The sequence below is a fragment of the Nannospalax galili genome, unplaced genomic scaffold, assembly GCF_000622305.1.
Source record: "Nannospalax galili isolate Female #2095 unplaced genomic scaffold, S.galili_v1.0 scaffold2440, whole genome shotgun sequence".
NCBI lineage: Eukaryota > Metazoa > Chordata > Mammalia > Rodentia > Spalacidae > Nannospalax > Nannospalax galili.
This window is the reverse complement of record NW_008345715.1, coordinates 1-25,942: the sequence shown is the minus strand read 5'-3', so window position 1 is coordinate 25,942 and position 25,942 is coordinate 1. Positions and strand designations below refer to the sequence as shown.

The window sequence follows — 25,942 nt, the reverse complement described above, 5'->3', positions numbered from 1 at the left end:
AAAAACAAAATAATTTTAATAATTAACCATCACATCCTAATACATTCCTGTTACTATAGTAAACTACAAATGCAGTACATTCCTGTTACTATGGTAACTGGAAATTGACACTGATACAATTCACAGAGCTTGTTTAGATTTTATCATCCTACAAGTGTATGTACCAACAAATTTATGATTTGAAATTTATGTAATGAATGAGCAATACAGTCATGATGAGAGCTGTGATCTAAGGCTCCCTCTTGCTAGTCTCTTATAGTCATGATATGTAGTTTGTCTTTAAAGAGTCTTTGCAAGAGTCAACATTTTCTTTTTCTTTTTAAAAAATAATTTATTGGGAATTTCATTCATGCCTATAAGGTGTTTTGACCAAATCCATGCCCCATGCCCACTCCCTCCCCTCCAACTCCTCTCATATCTCCCCAGAACTTTTTTTCTGATAACTTCATGTACTCTTTCTTATTCTTTGACTTATTTGTTTATTTTTATGGGTCTTTTGGCTACTCTAACGCCCCCCCGAAGAGGTAACCCTAAAATCTTTTAAGGATTAGATACAAGCTCCCAAATACTTTTGACATTTTTGGCCTTTGGAACAGAGTATGTTGCTAAGAGGCCCAAGGACATTTTGACTTTTAGCCAAGAAACTGGCTACTTTTCTTTGGGGTCCTTTTACCCTAACTGCCTAGCCAATTCCTACCTCCTATTCTTATCACACCATCCTCTGAAGAGGTTATCCAAATTGCCAATAGGGAATCGGGATGCAGACCGCTCTGGCTTTTTCCATGCTGAACAGGGACACAGGGTGAGACAATTGGAGTATCTCTTCAGTGGGTCTATCTAAAAGACGCCCACATTTCATAACTCTTCTTGCTAAGGGAAAAAGAAAGTCCTTGAATCGTGAATAAGAGATGTGAAGGAGAAGTAAAGGCAAGAGTAATTAGCATTACAAGTTCTAGACAGGGAACTAGAAAAAAGTCAGAACAGCGCAATTTTTAAATATTCATATGAGAGTCCATTGGAATTGTTTGACAAGGGCTTCCAAAAACATCCCTCTATTGGATTCCTCCTCATTTTCAGGATTTGCTTTCAGGCATTTTGATAGCTGTTGGAGTGGTTAGAATCAGTGTCAGTTCCCTCTCAAAGGCTTCTAGATAGGGGGAGAAAACAAATTTATCCATCATTTTAGCACAATAGCTGGTTGTCTCCCTTAGCTACAGGTGGGCACTACAGTATTGGAGATGAAGATTTGAAGTCTTACATCTGAGCAGCCCTTTCCAGTTAGGAACAAATTATCAATGAGCAATAATTGTCTAAATAACTTTTTATATAAACTTAATCCTAATGTCTGGGAAGTAATCCCTTGAACTCTTAAAGAAATATACTGATGACTTTACTCTTTGGTTATACTTTCCTTTTGGGTGTTTAAAACCATACAGTTGCCCTAAGTAAATCAATTAATTTTTGTACTTAAGGTCATTTGAGGATCTGTTCCTCAAGGGTCGCATGGGCTTGGGAGGAGCTCCGGACTCCTTTCTTTCACCAGTTCCATCTATGTGAAGATAAGTCAAGGGTCCTGTTCGACCATTTCTGGCTTCATTTTGAAGCATGAATGAGATGTTTCCTTTAAGTTGACCCTCCTCTTTGTAGACTGGACACTTGTTCAAGTCCATGTGGTAGGGTCTCCATGTCCTCTCTGAACAAGAGGACAGATGAAGAGTCAACATTTTCTTATTTTGGGGAGCATTAAATATTAACATTTGCATTTGTGGATTGCACTTCACATCAATTCTGAAAATTCTTTTTTGCCATTTTATTTGTTTTTATTAGTGTTAGAAATATTTTTATTTATTCATTGAGAATTTCTCACACATATACAAAGGATCTTGATCATATCCACTTCCTCTCCCATCTACAATTCCTCCCCAGCCCCCCCACATCTCTTCTCTACTTTGTGCACTCTTTTTAATAGTATTTTTATTGATTCTTTGAGAATTTCATGCAACATATTTTGATCATATTCAAACCCCTCTTCCATCTTCTCCACATCCTCTACCTCCTACTTTGTGTCTGCCTTCATTTTTAAAAGCCTATGGAGTCTAATTTGTGTTCCCCACATACTCTTGGTTGTGGGCCCATCCCTGGAGCACAGTCAACCTACTTACGATCAGACCCTTAAGGAAAACTGAGTCTCTACCTCCTGCAGCTATCAGTAGCTAATAGTTCCCAGCTAGAGCTGGGGATTCTTGCCCACATCTCTCCTTCAAGCTGGGGTTTTACCTGGATTGGGCTTATGCAAGACTGTCACAAGGGCTGCTGGCTCATTTGTGCAAGTTCCCTGTTGTGTTCAGAAAACACTGTTTTGTTGTATTCATCCTTCACCTCTTACAATCTTACAATCTTTTTACCCCATCTTCAGCGATACTCCCTGAGCCTTCAGGGGGAAGGGAGTGGTATAAATGTCCCCTTTAGGGCTGAACACACTGCAGCCTCTTACTCTTTATACCTTGATCAGTTGTGGGTTTCTGTGTTAAACTCCATCTGCTGTAAGAAGAAGCTGCTCTGATGAGAGTTGGGGGAGTCACTAATTTAATGGTATAACAAAAAGTTATTAGGCATAAGTTTGATACTATTTTGAGTCAGTACAAAACTATTTAGCAGAATAGTAGTAGTAGGCTCTTCCCTAGGGTGTATGACCTGTCTAATCACAGGTCAACAGCTCCTCAGCTACAGTAGGGTTTCATGATCAAGGTCTCATCCATGCTGGAGTTTTGACAGGCTTGATCTTGTGCAGTTCTTGTTCAGGCAAGCACAGCTGCTGAGTTCATTGAGTACAGCATCCTGTCATGTCCAGATGACCCTGTTTCTTAGAAGTCTTTCCCCAACTCTGAAAGTTCTTTACCTCACATCCTGTGTGATTGTTTCTCTTCTGAAAGTTATGTAGTTGTTTGCCTGCTGTTGAAGCCTACAATCTGTTTGGGGTTAAGTTTTGAATATTGTATAATGTTTAGGTAAAGGGTCATTGTTCCATTCTGTTTTAGACGATACTGGTCAATATTGTCAATACTACAGTTTCGAAAGGCCCTCTTTCGAACTGAATAATTTTTGCAACTCTGTCAAAAATAGGTTTTATCTATTAGGATGTGCATGCTTGTCATTGCCTACTTTTTGTTAGTTTTAGGATATATTCTTCGGTAATTTCATGCACGAATACAATTAGATCACCCCATTCCCCTCCTTTAATTCCTCCCAGACATTCCCACATCCCTCTAAGTTCATGTCTTCCTTCTCCTCCTCTTTGCCCTCCTTTTCCTCCTTCTTCTTTCTCATCTTTAGCACACTGAGTGTGAATAGTGCTTCCCATATAGACTTATGGAGGGGTGGGGCCAAGTCTCCTATTCTGTTTCATTCATCACAGAGTCTGTCTCCCCATGCTACACTGTCTAGTCTTGTTTGTTGTATCTATTAAGCCCTAATGCTGTATAGAGTGATTCGTCCTATTGTGCTGCATTTTATCAGAATCTCAATGCTATTCTTACAGGTCCTTAGCCATTTCAAAGAATGTCCCATAAGCTTATTTGTGTACACAAATGCTTCCTGATATCTTCAGAATTGAATTCAAACCAAAGATCAGCTCAACAAAATCTATACTTTGTCTATATTATACTTTGTTGAGTCTTTCCATCCCTGAGTAGAGTGTACCTCTCTATTTCTTTGTTTTCTTTGATGAATATTTTGTACTTTTCAGAAGAGAGGTTCTGTGCATGTTGTGATATTCTTCCTAAGGTGATAATTTTCCTTGAAAAATTGTGAATGCTACTGTATTTTAATGTGTTTTCACAATTCTTTGGTATTATATAGACATTATTTGATATTTTAATGCTGGTCTTGTATCTAGTTCTGGAGGGTTTTTCCGTATTTCTAAGATTTTCCACATTGAGAATCTTGTCACCTGAAAATAGAGTCATTTTACTTTTCCTGCTCAATTTTCTATTACTCCATGTACATTTTTCCTTGTCTTACTGCACTAGCTAGAACTTTTGGTAGGATGTTGAATACAGAGATGAAAGCAGTTATTTTTTAGTTATTCCCGATCAAAGAAGAAAGTACTCATTCTTTCCACAGTTAGTGGGAGGATGATTTTATAAATTCCCCTCATCAACTAGAGGAAGTCAAATTGTTGTCCCAGTGTGTTGAGCTCTTGTCATGAGTGAACACTGGAGGTGTTTATTTGGAAAACAAAACATAATTCTGAAAGTTCAAAGACAATTTCAAGCAGGCAGGCCTGTTAGGCTAATTCCAAACTGGGAAACATAATTACCTCTCTTTTTATACCCACTTCTGAGGGAAAGTTAAGGGGAAAAGATTTCATGTAAATGCATTATTTCTTCATATTGCAAGATTGGGCCTAATCTTTTAAGTATTAATTACTGTTTTTCTTTTCTTTTCTTCTTTATTTTAAAGACAGAGCCTCACTGTGTATCCCTGACTGGCCTGGTACCCACTATGTACATCAGGTTGGCCTCAAACACACAGAGATCCACAGAGATCTACATGCCTCTGTCTCCCAAATGATGAGATTAAAGATATGGGCCACCACATCTGGCTCCAACTTACTTTTTGAGACAGGATCTCTCCCTGCACCTGAAGTTCACTGATTGTCTAGAATTACTGGCCAGAGAGTCCCAGTGATCCTCTTGTCTCCGTGTCATCAGCATTTGGATTACAAGTGCCTTCTGTCACACTCATTTTTTTTCTCTTTTTGTGTCCTACATCCAAAGTGTGTTGTGTCTTGAACAATAGAGTCTCAGCATCTAATCACTGTGGGCAACCAAGAGCAATGGCAATAGCATTTGCTGTTTGGGGTGGCTTTGGGACCCTCCGTGAGGATATATTCCCTACTGGTGTTGAGATTTTCATTTAATAACCCCCTGTTTTCTTGGAGAAAATCATTGCCCAACCATGCAGGGTATTTTTAAAATTATAGTTTTAATAAGCTGATAAAGTAGTGTGTTTCATAGGGGTTTTCATACATCCTTAGTTTTGGTTAACCCACCCGCATTCTTTCCTCTCACCTTACCCCCTGCCCCCATCCCTGCTTAAACCTTTAACTCTCAGCATTCCTTCCTCTACCTTAGCATATCTGCTCTGTTATCTTCGTTCCCCTTAAGACCTCTTACCCTCTGCCTCTCATGGGATTTTTTTTAGCTTCCTGACACCCAGCTTTAAAAAAATGATTGAAAATTTAACCTATGTATATAATGTGTTTTGATCAAGTCTACTCCTCAATCTCTCCCTCCAATTTCTCCCCTATTCCCATCATCACTGTTTACCTCCAATTTAATGTAGTCTCTTCTTTGTGTAAATCCACAGAACCCACTTAGTGTTGCTTGTACGTGCATGGGTGTAGGGTCAGTTATTGGAGCATGGGTAGCCTCCCAGGGTCTGCATCTCTGAAGAAAACTGATTCTTCTGCCTCCAGCAGCCATCAATGGCCAATAGCTCCTTGGTTAGGGGTGGAACTACAACCAGTTTTTTAAATGGGTGCTGGGGACCCACACTCAGTTTCTCATGTGTATGTCCCAAGCACTGTATGGACTCCACCATCTCTCCAGTCTCCTGTACTAGGTCTTATTCTTTTCCATATGCGTTTTCATCTTAAAGGCGGCTGAGATGGGAAGACTGACCCTGCACTGGAGGCTGGGTGTCTCCTTCACATGCACAGCAGGCAGGGCATTTGAGATAAATGTTTCCTGAATATCCACTAGACAGACATCAAAGAGATAACCTCTCAGTTTTTGTTATATAAGTGATGCCTGTTTAACAAATTTTCTACAAGTGTGGAGATTTCTAAAATTTGTGAAGTGCTTTAAATTCTAGCCTTTTGGTCCACTGGGATTTATGAAGAGAACCGTCTTCATAGCCGAGGATGAAGAATGGAAGAGAATTTGATAATTGCTGTTTCCCGCCTTCTCATTGGAAAAGTGAAAGAGGTAATGGACTGAGGGGAATTTCAGTTAGAAAGTTAAAAAGTAAATTTGGGGGTGGGTCAAAGGTGAGATCATAGATGCTTCCTTTTATATTATTTTTGGGTTTATTTATTTTTATTTTATGTGTGTGAGTGTCTTGCCTTCATGCATGTAAGTGTACCACTTCTGTGCAATGTCCGTGGAGGCCAGAAGAAGGCATTGGAGTCCCTGGAACTGGAATTAGAGATGGTTGTTAGCTACCATTTTGGTGCTGAGAACCAAATCCGGGTCCTCTGCAAGAGCAGCCAGTGCTCTTAACTGCTGAGCCATCTCTCCAGCCCCCATAGACACTTTTCAGTGCAGTAATTTACTGACTTTGAATGCCCTTCAAGTGGTCTTTTGTTTTTATATCCTATGAGGGACATTGTATAATTCATTATGAATGCCACTGCCTCCTACATTTGGGGAGTTCATGTCTTCTGGGGCTTGAATCTCTTACTTAACCATGAATGCTGATGTGTTGTATGCATAGATGGTCCCCATCGTCAGCCAGTATGCAGATGTCTTGGTGAAAAATATGAGGTAGGAAGTAGAGAAAGACAAGCCCATCACTATGAAAGAGTAAGTAACAGAGAATTTGCTTGGGTTTTGAACTCTGTCAGGAGACCCCTCCCCAAGCTGCCCTTTGAGGAGCTGGAATTCTCACTGTTGAGTTACTGTAGGGACAGAAGCTGGTACGTGGTGTCATAACTGCAATGAGCCCAAGAATGGACTTGCCCTGGGAAGGCAGTGCATGTGAGGGAGGAATAGGCTTCTCCACCGTGCACATGGCATTTGTCACTTTTCCATTGTGACAAAGCACCATGACCTAAGACTTTATAGAAGGAAGAGCTTATTTGGGCTTATTGTATCAGAGGGTAAGAGTCCATCATGGCAGAAAGCTGAAGCTGACATCTTCAAGCATGCAGGAAGCAGAGAGAAAGAAACTGAAATGGGACAAGGCTAGGAAATCTTCCTCCAGCGAGGCCACACCTCCTAAATCTCCTCAAAAAGCCCACCCACTGGGGTCAAGTATTCAAATACTTGGAGTCTATGGGGGACATTTTTCCTTCCAACCACCACATACACAATGCAGTGCTCACTGGTTTAGTTGTTGACATGGGAGAAATACTGATTTTTTTCAATGTGGACTACAGGAATGTTGGGACGGAAGGTATTTGGTAATGGCTTGGGGCTGCGGAGATGGTTCAGTTGGTAAAGTGCTTGCTTGATAAGTATGAGGACCTGAGTTTGGATCCCCAGTATCCACTTAAAAAGCTGGTCTTGTTGGCATGTGTCTGCAATACCAGGGCTGGAAGGTGAAGACTGGAGGATCCCCAGGGCTTGCTGGTCAGCTAGTCTAGCTGAATTGGTGAGCTTCAGATTCAGTGAGAGACTTGAAATATTCACACACACACACACACACACACACACACACACATTTTTTCCCCTTCTCAAAGAGACAATGATTCATTCAAGAGTGATACAATAGAAAAAAATATGTTGGGAAGGATTTGTGAGATGGTTAGTGGGTGAAGGTGCTGACCACTGAACATGACAAGCTGAGTTCTATTCCCAGGACCCACATGATGGAAGGTGAGAACTCCTGAAAGTTGTGCTCTCCACAAGTGGGCTGTGACATACGTGTGCCCGCATATGTACACACACACAATAAATAAATGAATGTAAAGGGAATATGGTGGTGATAGATTGAGAAAGATACCCAACACCAACTGCTAGCCTCCGTACACACACATACATGCATGTTCATGCACTTGCACATGCACACATGCACATACACACATATTTTTTTCCTCCCTCTCAAAGAGGCAATGATTCATTCAAGGTGGTACAATGGGAAATATGGAGGAACTTAAACCTCTTCACTTGCACAGCCGTCATCACCTACACTCTGGCCACATTCATTCTATTCACCCCATTTCAGGTTGTTTGATGATGGGTCTCTGTTATTCCTTGAGCTCTGTGGTGGGTGTTACTCATCTTATTGTTCCAGTCACCTCCAACACAAGGGGGCGTGCAATGGTGGCACATGCTAAATGTGAATGATTCTGGTGGGAGTACAGACTTACGAATTGACTCAGCAAACAACTCTCACTGCGTGACTCTCTGTCTTTCTTGGGGATACAAATTTATTTCTTTTTCTTAATTTTTATTTTATGTGTATGAGTTGTTTTGTCTGTATGTATGTAACTGCACTATGTGTGTGCAGTGCCCTTAGAGGCCAGAAGAGGGTGTTAGAATCCTTGGAACTGGAGTTACAGTCAGTTGTGAGAAACTATATGGGTGTTAGGGACTGAGCCCAGGTCCTTAGAAAGAGCAGTAAGTGCTCTTAATTGCTGAACCATCTCTCTAGCTCCTATTTGTATTTCTTTAAATTTTTACTTGGGAGCTACTTGGCTGGGAAGGCAGTGCCAGATTGAAGGGACCTCCCTTAGCATGCCATACAGCACTCATCAAAGAAACTTCTTTTGGCAACAGATGGAGGCTAGTGTAGAATTGCACACCTGGTCAGGCACAGAGAATATAAGTCTAGGAGAGGCACAGTATTAGGTGAAACACCTGCAGGTGAATCTCTACAACTAAGGCTCATGGAACATAGTGGAATAAGGGGTAGAGAGAGGGCTAATTCACCCCTCAACTCTCAACAGTGAGGCTTCCATGTACACTAGAGTGTGATGCATACAGAAGGCGGCCAAGTTTTGGAGAATAAGAGACTGTAGAGTGTAGGACAGGACTCCTATATGGAACTTCACTCACCCCAATGGGACCATTGTGGAAGAGGAGGCAGAAAGATTGTAAGAGCCAGGGCTGGTTTATGAACTCAGGGAGGTGGAGGCTTCCAGGCCACTGGAAGCTAGCTCATGTGAGCCTGTGGCAGTGGTGGCATCAAGTGCAAGACCCATGTCAGCTCAATTAAACAAGGGTCCAAAGGGGATGTGAGAAATAGGTGGCAGGCCAGCACTGGATTTAGAACTGTTTGAGACTGATTGCTGCTGGGTGAGGGAGAGTATGACTTACATATGACCCCTGGATGGGCTGACTAGACTCCAGTGGATGCATTTACACTGAAGGACATTTGGGTACAAACACCTGGATAAATAGGACTCAACATGTATGGCAGAGTGCATAGGGTTTGGTGGGGGGGATTGGGGAGGCATGGATGGGGAAAGGGGTCTGGATTTGAGTGGGAAATGTTTGAAATTTAAAAGCTCAATAAAAAAGTAAAAATATTTTCTTTATATTTTTTTGATGTGCGTGTGTGTGTGTGTGTGTATGTGTGTGTGTGTGTGTGTGTACACATGCCATGGTGCACATATGGAGGCCAGAGGACAAATTGCAGTAGTCGGTCCCTGCCTTCCACCATATGTGCCTGGGGATTGAACTCAGGTCATCAGTAAGCACCTTTACCTGCTCAGCCCAATTTATTTTTATTTCTTAATTCTTTTAAAAAATAGTTTTTTAGGCCGGGTGTGGTGGCGCATGCCTTTAATCCCAGCACTCAGGAGGCAGAGGAAGGTGGATCTCCGTGAGTTTGAGGCCATCCTGGTCTCCATAGTAAATCCAGGACAGGTAGGGCTACAGGAAGACCTTGTCTCGAAAAAACCAAAAATTTTTTTTTATTATTATTTTATTTTATGTGTATGAGTGTATCGTCTGCATGTATGTAAGTACACCTGTGCTATGCAATTCCTGTGGAAGTCAGTAGAGGACATTAGATCCACTGGAACTGGACTTTCAGATGGTTGTTATATGGGTGCTGGGAATTGAACCCGGGTCCTCTGCAAGAGCAGCCAGTGCTCTTAACCAATGAGCCAGCTCTCCAGCCCTGTTTTCTTGCTTCTTATGTGGAAACATTGGGAAGAGTTTTGGATGCTTATTTTCGATGTCTCTCTCTTCTTAGGGTCTTTGGAGCCTACAAGATGGATGTGATCATTGACACATTATTTGGAATTAATGTTGATTCCATCAACAACCCATAGGATCCCTTTGTTGAAAAAGCCAAGAAGCTCTTAATGTTGGATTTCTTTCATCCATTTTACCTTGCAATAAGCATGTGGACTTCTTTCTTTTTTAAATTGTAGCTTTATTGAGATGTAATTCATATACCATACAATTTACCCACTTGAAATATGAGCCTGAGTCCTTAAGGGCTGCACCATCTTTAAAGCCCTCACCAACTTGAACTGTAAAATGTAGTTTTCAGTATATTAAAACATAGATGTAGCCATCATGATTTTCAATATGATATGTTTTGAAACCCACAAAGGTCATATCTTAAAATTTAACTATTTTTTACCCCCCCACCACTATCCTTTTTTCTAAGCATTCACTACACTCTTTTCTGTCTCTGTAACTTTACCTATTCTGGGTATTTTGTATAAATATAATCATGTCCTATGGATGTTCTGTGATTGGATTTTTTTCATTTGTCATTATGTTTTCAAGTGAAGCAAATATCAGGGCTTCACTTTTATAAGTAAATAATATTCCATTCTACACATACACCACAATGTGACATCCATCCATCAGGTAATGGACATTTCATCAGTACCTTTGGCTGCTATGAATACAGCAGTTATCAACATTGTGATGCAAATTTGAGTTTGAAGACTTTCAGTTCTTAGTGTTTACAGAGGAGTGGAATTGGTGAGTTAAAAAGTCTGTTTAACTTGTTAAAGGAACTGCCAACCTGTTTTCTATAATATGCCATTTTATACTCTCTTGGACTCCGTAATATTTCCAATTTTTATTTTTCTACACTATTTGATTTTAGCCTTCATAGTGGGTGTGTAGTGCCATCTCACCAAGCTTTGAATTCTCGTTTTCTTATTGGCTAATTATATTGCACAATACTAGGCATTTTACATCTACTTTATGTGTGTGATAATGTGTGGGGGTATATGTGTGTAGACACATTACCATGGCACACATGTGGAGGTCAGGGGATAAACTGTGGTGAGTCCATTTCTCCTTCCATCGTGTAGATTCCAGGAATTGAAATCAGGTTGTCAAGCTTGTCAGCAAGTGCCTTTACCCCCTGAGCCATCTCATTGGCCCAGGTTTTACATCTACTTTTGATATCTATTCTAGTCCTTCGTCCATGTGTAATTTAATTGTTCATCTTCTTGTTTTAAAGTTTTAAGAATTTTCTACATAGTCTATATGATACTTTCTTACTAGGTATATGAATTATATAAATTAAAAATATTCTTTTCTCTTAAACATGTACAACTTTCCATCTTAAAATAAATTTATATCCCAGAAAATTCTCAGTCCTTGATAACCAAAATTTTAACTTCTACAATAATATGTCTGTTACTTGTTGAACTGTATTTGGATTAAATCATATTGTGGATGCTAGAGAGATGACCCAGTGATTAAGAACACTTGCTGTTCTTTCAGACACCCTGGGTTTGATTCCCAGCACCTTCATGGCAACTAACAGCCATTCATAAGTTCAGGTCCACGGGATCCAACATCCTCTCCTGGCCTATGCTAGCACTGTATGTACATGGTACACTTATGTTGTACATGCATGCAAAATGCTCATACACACAAAATAAAAATAATAAAATATTTTTAAAAATGTTCTATTTGGGGCTGGAGAGATGGCTCAGCAGTTAAGAACACTAGTTGTTCTTGTAGAAGACATGAGTTTGAATCCAAGCACCCACATAGTAGTTAGCAACTGTCTGTAGCTCCAGTCCCAGAGGGATCTGACAGCCTATTCTTCCGCGAGCATTGTGTGACATGGGTGCACTTATCTATATGCAGGGAATACACACATACACATAAAAATAATAAATAAATAATTTTTAAACAAAATCCTATTCTATAGATGCCTTTACATTTTCTCGATAGTGCCTTTTTGGAGTAGACTATACATATTTTTTTTGTTTTTCAATATATTTATTTCAATATATTATATTTCAACTGCATGTAATTCGAGCTCCAGGGGATCCAGAGCCTTCTTCTGTTTGCTGCAGTCATTGGTACTTATGTGCGCATATGCACACAGACACACATATAACACATAAGTAAAAACAACTAGGCCAATGCAGCAGTACTGCAGCCCCTCAGAGACCAGCTGCCTGCCTTTCCCCAATGGCAGCTTGGTCCTAAGACTCGTTCCAATAATCTGTTAAAGCATGGTGGATTACCATGAAATTCTAGTTGTGCAGATACATGCCTCACTCCAGGATACTGTCGAAAGGACGCCTTGGAAACACGCACAAGTGGCACTGGGATACAACTTCTGAGAATAAAGAAGAGTGAAAAGTCAAACAAGTAACTGAGGCAGACAAAGGGTTATCATATGCTAAAACCCGGGCACCTATGACACATAGAGCAAAGAAAGATTTAACGGTGGTGGAGGAGGAAGTCATTTGGAAAGTACATTTGAGTTTGGCCTTGCAGTCTGGAAATGATGTCTTCCAGGAATTTTTGGATGGAAGGGACCCATTTTCATTGACTTCTTTGAAGACCCACTTAATGACATTTTGGAAACCAAAGGGATCTTAGGAAGCAGAAACCGAGGTGTGGGCATGGTTTTTCTGCCTTCTGTATTTCTATCTTTTGGGGGTAAATTTTCTTTGATGCAGTATTCGCTTTGTCAATACCCACATGTTACAGAATGTTAATAACCAGCACCATTTGAGGATTAACAGGAACATTTATTTGAATACTTCAAATGAACTCGGCTTTCAATATAACTGTACCTAATCTAAAGTGTTCATACACAGCTCATTGGAGCCGCTATGTATCATAGACTTTTGAGTTTATTGTTGCACCCACACAGTAGGACCACTTTTTAAACTTTAATAGGACCATTTAAAAATTATTGAGCATTTATTATACATTTCATATAATAATTATTAATCAAATTTAGACTGCCTCCCCTATCCATGCCTGTACACACACCTTCCCCACCAGACCCCATATATTCCCCCATACATGCTAAGTCTTAGCCAGTCAAGAATTTGTACCCAGATGTCCTTTGGAGCAAATTGATCCACTAGAGCCTAGTCAGCCCCTCTAGAGGTTGTAAGTAAGGCCCACTTTCAATCACTCAGTGGTAATAAGTCTCCAACATTTCCCAGACTAGAGCCAGCCCATTGACCATTTCCCTCACTCCACTCTGGGCCCTTGCCTGATTGAGTTGGCATGGGTCCTGTGCTCGAGGCCACCATTGCCACCAGTTCACATGTGCATGCTTCCAGTGATCTCAAAATTTCTGCTTCCCTATGTTCATGAACCAGTCCTGAATCTTATAATATTTTTGCTCCCCCTTTCACAATGGTCCCTGAGCTGTGGGTGGGAGAGGTTTAATGCAGGAGCCCTGTCCAGGGTCACATACTCTGAAGTCTTTTATTCTCTAAAACTTGGCCAGCTGTGGCCTTCTGTGTGCATCACACTCTGTTGTATAAGGAAGCTGCAGTGGTGAGAGTTGAGGACTGCATTGGTTTTCTTTCTACCCCGCATTCAGCTATGTTCCATGAACTTTAGGTATAGAAGTTACACTGTAGATGTGTCACCTAGGACTGAGCATCTCTCAGATGTGTATTATCTGTGTGTGACCAGCTGTGGGGTTCTGCAGTAACCTCCATCTATTGCAAAAGGAAGCTTCTTTGGTGAGTTGTGTATGGTATACTTGTTTGTAAATATAAGGATCCATATTTAGCTTATAGTAAGAAATTTCATTTGTCTAGAGATATGACAGAGATAAGGTTTATTTTTTCTAGAATCTATTACCACTCCAACCATGTATATTTGATTGTGTTTACAGTTCCACCCATGAGTTTACTCCCACTGAGAGGGTTTTAAGATCAAATAGATAGCTGTTGATCATCCCCCAGATAACAGTGCCACTACTGCACCAATAAAGGCAGTTGGCTGTGCCAGTTGTTATGATTATTAGGCTTTATAGCTGGATTGGACCACTGATTGATTTTCTCCCTTAGCAGCTTACATAACTTATTCTAGAACTATGAGAGCCAAACTTCAGACAGAAGGCTTCCAGGTCAGTTCCTGCTGCATTGCTCCAAGTCCTATGTCTGAAGCATGTCCTGTCTTCAGCAGTAGGGTCTTATCTTTCAGTTATGGGAGATAACCATGAGCTCTGGCAATAGCCTGTGTTATTTTGGGAGTTTCTTGGACTACTCTGACCAACTACTCAAAAGGAAGTCCCTCCTGGCTAGCACTGTGTTCCTTACCATACAGCCCCCAGGTATACATATATATTAATGTTCAGACACCATATGTGCATTGCTCAGAGAGTTCCAGAGCCAACACTTTTCCCTCTGAGTTCCCTAGCCCTCCCAAGATCCATTCATCTCTACTCTCTTTCCCCCCATCCAACCCTCCTCCTCCCTTCCCAGTCCAAGCACCCCTGTTATCCCCACTCTCTCCTAATAGCACCTGCCTCCAACCGTGCCCCCTCTCCTGAGTTCCCTTCTCTCCCATGGTGTCCCCCTACATGACCATACTCCTCCCCTTCCAGCTGAACACCCCCACTGCCCCCCACCCCATAACATCTGTTTCTCAATATTCCCCTCTTTCAGACTCTTTCTCTTTCCCTTCATGTTTCCTTTCCATTTTCCTGGATCCTGGTGTTACATAAGGTTTTATACCCACACATAAGGGATTGGTGCCATGATCCACAAATGAGGGAGAAAATACATCCCTTGCTTTTCTGAGTTTGTGTTACTTCACTTAGGATAACACTAGTTCCATCCATTTACTTGAAGATTTCATAATTTCATCTTATCTTACTGCTGAGTAGAACTACATTGTGTAAATGTACCACATTTTTATTATCCATTCATCAGTTGAAGGACATTTACATTGTTTCCATTTCTTAGTTATTGTGAAGAGAGCAGCAACAAATATGGATGTACAGGTATCTGTACGATAGGATGAGTCTTTTGGGTATATGCCAAGGAGTGGTATAACTGAATCATATGGTAGATTCATTTTTAGTTTTTTGAGAGTTTTCCACATTACTTTCCATAGTGGTTGCACAAGTTTACATTCCCACCATCAGTGAATGAGACTTTCTCCACATCCTCTTCAGTGTTTGGAATCTTTTGTTCTCTTGATCTTACCAGCCTGATTGGGGTAAGATGACATCTTAAAGCGGTTTTTATCTGCATTTCTTTAATTACTAGGGATGTTGAGCACTTTTTAAGGTTTTCTTAGCACCCATGTGATAGCTCACAATTCTCTGTAACTCTAGTTCCAGGAGATCTGATGACCTCTTCTGGCCTCTTTGAGCATTGCACACATAGTGCACATACATACACAGAGACAAAATACTCATACACATAAAATAAAAATAAATCTTTAAAAAAGAAGGAATTTGATCAGGAGGCAGAAGCAGGTGGATCTCTATGAGTTCCAGGCAAGCTTGATCTATGTAGAGAGTTCCAGAGCAGCCAGGGCTACACAGTGAGATCATGTCTCAAAAAAAAAGCATTCTGTTAAGTCCTACTCAGTCAAAAATTTGTACCCAGATGTCCTTTGGTGCAAATTCATCCACTGGAGTCTAGTTAGCCTATCAAGATATTGTTGGTAAGGCCTACTGTCCCTCACCTGGTAGTAATGAGTCTGTTGTGCGAAATGTACAAAAACTCATTAATAAATAATAAAATAAAATCTCAAAGAAAACTGGAAAAGCAACAATAATTTTAGAAAAAGTAAATGTGAAGTGAAAAACAATAATCAGATAAAGAGGACTATTGTGCACTAATTAAGGAAAGAGTTCTCCAAAAAAACCCAAAAAGGTGAATTCCTCATGGGACTTTGAATATTCACTGTTTTTCTTCTTTCCCATGTAGTACTCTTTCCATTCCTTACCCAAACTTTGGAGGCATTAAACATCTCTAGGTTTCCAAAAGAGCTTACGAATTTTTAAAACATTCAGTAAAGAGGGTTAAAGAAAGTCGTCTCAGAGACAAAGATAAGGTAAGTGGTGGGGCTGAGCTGAGAGGCTGCCATTTTGGCATAACGGACAGGATTGTGAACATTTCATTTGTACATTTCTTTATATATTTTCTGAAGGTAAATGGAAAAGTATTACTTTAGAGCAGGAAAGTTTTCTTCCCCCCAGGTTTTATGGTTTTATTTAAGTACAAATAACAGGAGCACATGAGCCATCTATTCATTTTCTTCGTTTCACAGCCTGGCATTGGGGTTGGTGACTCTGATAGCCAGCTATGCTGCTCTTTCAACAATGGCTTTGTGGTTCTTGGAAGATACATTGTGCACTACGCACAGTAAGATGTGTTGCACATCAGGAGCCCTTCCAGCTCCTCGACATTGTGGACTAGGAACTTCAGGAAGACACTGGGCGTCATGTGCTTTGCTTTCCTGTTTCTCCCATACCCAGTGTTGGGCATCAGGGTCTGAGCCTTGAATCTTCTCTGGACCCTGTTGTTGATACCTCTGGGTTTCCGCCAGTCTTGCTAAATTTTGACATACCGGTCAGACTGGTGCCGGATGAACTTCTTGGTCCTCTTTTTGACGATCTTGGGCTTCCCAAGAAGTGTGAGGGTGGCCATGATGCCACGCAGGAGATGTCAGCCATCTCACAGGCAATGCCAAGGAAGAAACTAGAGAAGGAAAGTTTTTATAGTTTGCAGAGGATGAAGATGATCTAGTTTTTACAGGCAATCTGAAAATGAGCTCCATTAATATTTAATGTTTAATGATTGATATGAAAAGCAATTTTATTGGTATAAGTGTTGAGATTAAAGCTTTTACTACTGTTCTTCCTTTGCATGTATTTTTAAGATAAGAATTTGCAGGAAAATAGATGGAACTGAAACCAACAAGTTAAGTGAAGTAATCCAAGCTCAGAAAGACAAACCTTGCATGTTCCTGTGTAGAATCTATTCATGTATAGTATATGAGAACAGAAGAGGGACTGAGAGGGAAAGGAGGACTCTGAACATGGGGGGGGTGGGAGAAGGTAAGGGAGATGGACAGTACATTGCATGTTTTCACTCATGTGGAATCTCTATATATCAATCATCTATTATCTATCTACCTATTTATAATTTTCTATAGATATATCATCTATTATCTATGTATGTATGTATCATCTGTCTATCTATTGTCTATCAACTGTTATCTATTATCTACCTCTATCTATCATCATCATCTATGTATGTATTTATCTATATCTATCACCTTTCTATCTATTTATTGTCTATTAACTATTATCTATGTTTTTCTCCCTATCATCAATATATCCTCTATACACTATCCATCTACTTTTATCTGTCAATCATCTATCTATTCACAAATTTACCTACTTAAATATCTATGCATATATTATCTATCTATATATTATCTATCATCTATTATGCATGTATATATCATCTATATATTATCTACTATCTATACATCTGTCAGTCAACTATGTATCTTTTTTCTATGCATCTATTGTTTTGTCTATCAACTATCTGTCCACCTATCTCTCAATCTATTTATTTATTTTTATTTTATGTGTATGAGTGTTTTATCCACATGTATGTAAGTGCACCATGTGCATGCAATGCCCATGGAGGCCAGAAGAGGGCATTGGAGCCCCTGGAACTGGATTTTCAGACAGTTGTTAGCTACCATGTGGGTGCTGGGAATTGAACCCAGGACCTCTGGAAGAGTAGCCAGAGCTTTTAACCTGTGAGCCATCTCTCCATCTCCTCTATCAATCTATCATAAATATCTTTTATTTATTATCTGCCTATATCTATTATGTTATCTATTCATCCATCCAGTCACCTATCTATATTTGTCTGTGCACATACACGACATGAAAACAGGTGACAGAGGAGAATAGGTGGACCAGTGAGAGCAGTAAAGAATGGAAGGTTGGTGATGGCAGAAAGAGTAAGTTCAAGCAAGGTAAACTGATTTCTACATACAAAAAATTATTTAAAAATTATTTTAATGATGCTACAGATTTTCAAGATTTTAGATTGGCCAAAAAAATACTTCCAATTGCAAACCTTCCAGCCAATTGTGGTGGCACACACCTCGAATCACAGTATTTGAGAGGCTGAGGCAGGGTGTTTGCTGTGAGTTCAAGACCAGCCTGGGATACATAACAAGACCTTGATCACCAGAACAGAACTGAATCAACAAAACAAAGCAAGCAAAGCAATTTTAAGTCTCTTATTCTTCATTTGACACACTCTCCAAAGGAAGGCCATATTGGGTACCTGGAGGACCATCTACATTAAATCTGAACTCTAGTCTGGCCTGGGGAGGGCAGTATCGTGCTGTGAGCATCAAGTCAGCAAGCTGCAGAACCTGGTTGCCTTCATGCAACCTAGGCACCAGCAGAGGATGTCTCTAAGACAGGATTGGGTACTCAGCGTATCACTGAAGACTGGATAAAGTCTTGGTGCAGCATTTCAAAATGCTCAAACAAAAGGTGGCGATAGCCTGGTAATATGAAAAGAGTAACATACATGCACATTGAACAAGAATGAAGACAGTGCAGGTTTGGGGAGATGGGTCAGTGGAGTACTTGCTGCATGAGATGTGGGAGCAAAGACAGAAGGATCTCTGGGGCTCACCAGCTGCAGGTCTAGCTTCAGATTCTGTGTGAGTCCTTGTCTTAAGGGAACAAGGTAGAAAGTGATAGAACAGGAAACCTGATGCCCTGATGTCTTCCTCTAGTCACCAGAAAAGGGGGGGGGGAGAGACAGAGAGACAGAAGGAGTCCCATAAAGGTAACCAAGGATGTGTCATGGTCTACCTGTGGAGCAGTTTAGAGAAGGGGAGGTTTTTCTGGAAATTCTAAAGTTTTCTAGGGAAATGGGATTTCTGCCAAGTTTTAGAAAAAATATACATTTGATATAACAAATAACATCCAGAGGCACTCTTCTTCTGTTTTTTTCTTTTTTTTGTATGTGTATGTGTGTGGTGTATATGCACATATGTGTGTAGGTGTGAACACCAATGCATGCCCTTGGAAGTCAGGAGGATGTCCAGTATCCTGTTCTGTCTGTCTCTGCCTTATTCTCTTGAGACAGGTCCTCTCACTGAACTTGGAACTAGGCTGGAAGCCAGGAAGCCCCAGGGACCCTCCTGTCTCTATTCTCCACAAGACTGGGTGGGGTTATGGGTGCACACTGCCATGCCTAGCATTTTATCTGGGTGCTGTGGATTCAAACTCAGATCCTCATGTTTGGGTGGTAAATGCTGTTACCTGCTTAGCTGTTTCCCCAGCTCAAGAAACAGCACATTCTAGAAGCACTCAATTGTGTGTGTGTTAGTGTTCAGAGCTTGAAGGACGACTGCGCATTTCATTCCTGGATGTCAGACATAGGTGTTAGATCACTTACATAAGAGCAAATGCCTCACCTCACTATCACTCAAATCCAACTCTCCTAGTGGCCAACTTGACAAAACCCAGTTATCTGATGACTCTCAATTGGGGGATTGCCTGGATCAGATTGTCTGGTGGGCACGTCTGTGAGGCATTTTCTTAACTGCTAATTGATTTATGTAGTCCCAGCCTACTGCGGGTGGCACCATCCTTTAGGTAGGTGAATCTGGGGCTGTATGAGAAAGTTAGCTGAGCATGAGCCAGGAAAAAATGCAGTCAGTACCTTTCTTCTGGGGTCTCTGCTTCAGGCGCCTGCCTCAAATTCCTGTCTTAGCCTCCCTTGATGATGGACTGTAACTTGTGAGATGAAATAAACCCTTTCCTCCCCAAGGTGCCTTTGGTTATGGTGTTTATCACAGCAACAGACAGCAAACTAGAGATAGACCTATCTACAAATTTGTATCTAGACACCACCCAACTGGGAGAAACACTGAGAATGCTTGGTGAATATGTGTTCACTTGCTTTATTTACTGTAAAGTCTTTATTTACTGGAAAGCCTTTGTAATTCATAAGTAACATGTAGGAAAACCTTTGAGATGTGTTAATATCGTGGATCTCTTCATAATTCACCTACTGTTTTTAATCATTCAAAGATGATTTTTGGGGGCAGGGGATTTGTTGAGGCAGGGCCTCATGCCACCCAGGCTGGCCTCAAGCTCTGTGTAGCAGAGGCTAGTCTTGATCTCACAATCCACCTCCACCTCCCAAATGCTGGAATTATAGGTGTGCATAAAAAACATTACTACTATGATGGTTGCAGCATGATAATTCTCTTACTCCCTCATGAAAATTATTTTTATTAATTCTTCTGTTCATTTATGAATTGGTACTAGATTGTCGAGGGGAAATGTTTCATTCTTAAAAAAATTTCCTTTATTTAATATTATTGTTCGTGTGTGTGTGTGTGTGTGTGTGTGTGTGTGTGTCTGTATGTACCATGGTGTGTATGTGTGGAGGTCAAAGGACTATTTTAAGAGTCAGTTCTCTCCTTCCACCATGGGATCTGGGGATTGAACTCAGGTTCTTAGGCTCTTGTGGCAAGTACTTTTACCCACTGGGCCATTTTTCTGGTGTGGAATGGTCTATTCTTTTGCTTATTCGTTCATAGGAATGTGGTTCTTTGTCTCACAAATTTACTTTTTATTTTCCCCCCAATTTTCATGTGTACACACACATTTTGTGTGTGTATGTATGATGTGCATGTATGTATGCATATTTTATGTGTGTGGGTGAGCATCTTTGTGGGTGTGTGTGCATGTGTGTTTGTGTGTATGTGTGCATGTGTGTATGTGGAGGCCCCACGTTGATATTGTGAATCATCCTCGATTTCTCCTTCACATTATTCTTCGAGGCAGGGTCTTTCAGTCAAACCCATAGCTCACTGATGTGGCTAGTTTTGCTAGCCAGCTTGCTCCAAGGATCCCCCAGTCTCTACCTTCGGAGAATGGAATTTCAAGAAGGCTGCCACACCTACCAGACATTTATGTGGGTTCTGAGCATCCAAACTGTAGTCCTCACCTTTGTGTGGTAAGCACTTTAACCACTGAGCCATCTTCCCAGGACCAACACTATGTGTTACACCTACATGCTGTTCCTTGAAGTTCCCCAGCTTTAGTGGTATTGAATTTGACATGATGCAGAGCTGAGGGCCAGGGCTGTGTAAAACCTTGAGAAAATGTGATTAAGGAAAATTTGCATTTTTCCCCCGGTTCAGTAGGACAAATGTCAGCCTGAAAACAGTTTCGGTGTGACTACAGATTGCCTTTCTGTTCCCCTCTAGTTAGATATTGTGTAAATTTTGATGCTCTGTATTGACCTGCTTTACCTAAAAAGTCTTTCCTCTCAGGCCTGTCTGACCTGGAGATTTCAGCCCAGTCAATTGCTTTCATCCTGGCTGGCTATAAAACCTCTAGCAGTGCCCTTTCCTTCATTTGGTATGCACTGGCCACTCCGTCCAGACAAAACTGCAGGAGGAGATTGATAGAGCTCTGCCCAGTAAGGTGAGTGATGGTACCTTCGGTGGGGGAGGTGAAGCCTCAGTGTGAATGCCTTTTCTTTACTTCCAAGGAAAACTTAGTTCTTCTTTAATTAATTATTAAATTTACTTATTTATGTTGTGTGTGGGGTGTGAGTATGCATGCACCATGGTGCACATATGGAGGTCAGAGGACAACTTGGGGCTGTTGGTTTTCTCCTTTCACCATGTAGATTCTGGGGATCAGACTCAGGTCATCAGATTTGGAGACAGTCACTTCTGCCAGACAGGATAATCTTGCCAGTCCAAGAAAACTTCTTTAAATTAAAAAAGAAATCTTTTGGATTTATTATTATTTTATGTGATAAGTGTTTTGCCTGCATGTATGTAAGTGCACCTGTGTCATGCAATGCCTTCAGAGGTCAGAAGAGGGCATCTGATCTCCTGGAATTGGAGTTACAAGTGGTTGTTAGTTGCCATGTAGGTGCTGAGACTCGAACTCTGGTCCTCTGCAAGAGCAGCCAGTGTTCTCAACCGCCGAGCCTTCTCTCCAACTTCAGCCCAGGAAAACTTTTATTTAACAACAGTAAGCATTGGTTATTTCCCAAGTATTATTTAGGAAGAATCTGGAGGAAAATGAAGGGTTAAACAGATATTGGATGCTAATTCACAGAAAAAGAATGTTGGTCCAGCTCTACTATTACCAAATAATACCAACTGAGAAATGTCTACAGAACAGCAGTGGAAGTAGAAGCATTTGCTCGTGAAGTGTCTAGGTAGTTACATGTCTGATACTGTTGGATGAACTCTGTCCTGTCTGTTGGCTGAGTGAGGCTGGCTGTGGCTGGCCTGGGCAGGCTGATTCGGCTCTCCCCTACCTCTTTGAACAATGGTCATAGAGTTAGAGCTGAAGAAACCAATGATCCTAAGTGTTTTGAGTGGATTCAAACTCTTTTAATTAAGTGTATGTGTGCATGACTATGCACATATGTGTTTGTGTATGTACATGTGTTTGTGTGTGTGTGTGTCTGCGTGTGTGTGTGTGTGTTCCTGTTTGTGACTGTAGGGGTGTGCACCACAGAGTGCATGTGGAGATCAGAAGACAAACTCAGGTGCTGGTCCTTGCCTTCCAGTTTGTTTAAGATGGTGGGTCTGAGACCCTAGTTTCCCTCCATATACCAGGCTTGCTGACCCATGAGCTTCCAGTGATTCTTCTGGCTCTGCCATCCATCTCACCATTAGCACAGGGATGACAGATGTATGCTACTGCAACCGTCCTTACCTAGGTTCTGGGGATTCTAACTCAGGTTCTCACACTTGCACAGCAAGTGCTTTCACTCACTGAGCCATCACCTCAGCCTTCTGTTTTATGACAGGGTCTCAGGTAGCCCAGGCTGGACTCCAACTTGCTATGTGGTCAAGGATGACCCTGAACTTTTTATCCTTCTGCCTCCTCCTCCAAGTGTTGGAATTACCATGCCTGGGACCTCATGAATGAACTTCACCAACTGAGCTCCATCCCCAGCCCAGAACTCTACCAACTGATCTAGCTCTACCTCCAGCCCTGGAGGTAAATACTTGGCCTCCTTATTAAGGCCTTTCCAATTTTGCACCAAGAGCTTGACACCTATCATCTGTACTGTCTTTACCTCTCCACCTGAACTTGGAATCTGTATGTTCTAAAAAGGGTTAAACTTTGGGGCTAGCATGCATGGTTTGTCAGTGAGGTGGATAAAGAACATGTTTTTCAGAGCTTATAGCCAAGTCATAAAGCAACAACCAGCAGACTGGGCCAACAACTGTGGATGGGGCTCAGTATGGTTTCTTGTTCTTACTGGAACTGTCATTAGGTCTGGAATTGTGTGTCCTGGAATAATCTAATTGTAACCATTTTTTGACGTAAAGGGATAGAAACGGAAATTTCTCTGCATCTTTTGAGACATAGTCTCACTATGTAATCCTGGCTAGCCTGAACTTACTGTGTAGATCAGGCTAGATTCAAACCCAGAGATTTGCCTATCTCTGTCTCTGCCTCCCAATTTCTGGGATTAAAGGTGTGTACCACTACACCTGGCTTTCTGCAAATTATTTAAATAATAATATCTTTATAATGTGGTACTGTCATATATATATATATACACACTATATATATATATATATATAGTGGAAGAAGGGATCACTCTTTTACATGGTCTTTTATTCTTGATGTAGATATATGTCCTGTTTTGAAATGTTAACGGTAACTGTTGTGTTTTTGCCTCAGAGACTGGATCCTAGTTTTTTTCTTTTTCATATGTAGGTGTGTGGTGTGTATGTAAACACGTTTGCATGTCTATGTGTGCACATGTGGAGATCTGAGGTTGAATTTGGATCTTCCTGTATCTCTCTCTACCTTATTCATTGAGCTGGGGTCTCCTAGTTGAACACAGAGCTTACAGACAGAGCTGGTCTAGCTCTCCAGGTTGCTCTGGAGAGTTCCAGTCCCTACCTTATGAATGCTGGAATTACAGACAGGCCATGGCATCCACTGGTGTTTGTGTGGGCTCTAGGAATCTGATCTCCAGGCTTCCAGTGCTTAAACAGCAGAGCCATCTCCCTAGCCCTGGTCCTAGTTTTTTGATATGTTTATGCACATTAGAAAGAAATCAAAGTATATAGTGATATTGAGAATATGGGGCCCTGAGTTGGAGATAGTCCCCTCTTCATAATTGTTCAACACTTCTCCTTGGGCCATTGAGCTTGTCAAAAGACATGATAGTCATGAGGATGCATTTAACATTTTTGATTGATTTTTTTATCATTCATGTATATGAGTATTTTATATACATGTATGTAAGTGTACCACAAGTGTTCAATGCGCATGTAAATCAGAGGAAGGTGTTGTATCCCTTGGACCTGGAATTACAAACTGTTGTGAACTGAACCTGGATCCTCTGCAAGAGCAGCCAGGGCTCTTAATCACTGAGCCATCTCTTCAGCTGAGGTTGTATTTTAAATACCAAGGTCCTTTACCCATGTGTTTGATTTTTCTGCGCTCCTAAAACTTCAGGAGTATTGTATAGATTAAGTTGAAAGTTAAAGTTAATTCCAAATGTTATGAAAATCTTTTTATTTCTCTAGGAACCTGCCACTTACAATGCCTGTGTAGACATGGAATATCTGGACATGGTGGTGAATGAAGCTCTAAGGTTATTTCCAGTGACTGGTAGACTGGAGAGGATTTGTAAGAAAGATGTTGAAATCAATGGCGTGTTCATTCCCAAAGGAACGGTGGTGGCCATACCAATTTTTGTTCTTCACCGAGATCTGAAGTACTGGACAAAGCCTGAGAAATTCTACCCTGAAAAGTATTGTGACCCCAAGAAAGAGAACTCCACTCCCAGATTGAGGCCAATCCATGCATAGTCTGTCGTATTCCAGTGTAGATAATGTATATGTGATTATGAAGTTTCCTTTATCCTTTCTTTTGTTTTCTTTCCCACCTTCTCTTTCTCCCACTCTTCCCTCCCTCCCTCCAACCCTCCCTCTCTTCCTTCCTTCCTTCCATTTTCAAGTCTAGTATCAAGCCCAGGGTCTTATAAATTCTAGGTCAGCACTCCACCCCACATCCTAGCCTTGCAACTTGTTATTTTGAAAATTTTATATAAAAGCAGCAAAGATTCAGAGCTCCCAGAGGCTACCAAAATAATACCATTGCTCTTGGCTATGCACCAGAGCCTCATGGTAAGACCCTATTGCTAGACACTGCACATTTTGAACATAGGACACAGAGAACTCAAGCAGGAACTGAACTAGAAGCTTCCTCCCTGTTGGCTGGCTTTCATAGTGCCAGAAGATGCTGTGAATGGTGCTGGGAGAGAAAAGTCACCAACTGCCTTTCTCAGCTCTGAACTCTGCAAGCTACAATATTGATTTGCCAGAGGCTATAAAATCAATCTACAAAAATCAGTAGCCTTTCTATATATCAATAATAAGCAATTGGAGAAAGAATACAGGGAAATGCTCCCATTCACAATTGCTGCAAAAAATTAAAATATCTTGGAATAAATCTGACCAAAGACACCAAAGGTCTCTACAATGAAAACTTTAAATCATTAAGGAAAGAGATTGAGGAAGACACCAGGAGATGGAAGGACCTCCCATGTTCATGGATTGGAAGAATTAATATTGTAAAAATTACCATCCTACCAAAAGCCATTTATAGATTCAATGCAATCCAAATCAAAATCCTCATGACATACTTCACAGAATTAGAAAAATGCATCCTTAAATTCATACTGAGGCACAAAATACCCTGGATAGCCAAAGGAACCCTGAGCACAAAGAGCAATGCTGGGGGATTGCTATACCAGATTTCAAAATATACTACAGAGCCGTAGTCATAAAAACAGCATGGGACTGGTGCAAAAACAGACACATAGATCAATGGAACATCATTGAAGATCCAACCTGAGTACAGTCAATTTCAGCTACCTGGTATTTGACAAAGATGCCAAGAACACACATGGAGGAAAGACAGCATCTTCAACAAATGGTGCTGG

General features: G+C 40.9%; 2 pseudogenes; one reads left to right on the top strand and one right to left on the bottom strand.

The window, feature by feature from the left end:
* LOC103741168 overlaps nucleotides 1-24,748 on the top strand; it is a 33,199-nt pseudogene extending 8,451 nt beyond the window's left edge.
* Nucleotides 16,182-16,585, bottom strand: LOC103741167 (annotated as a pseudogene).
* Nucleotides 24,749-25,942: the final 1,194 nt, after the last annotated feature.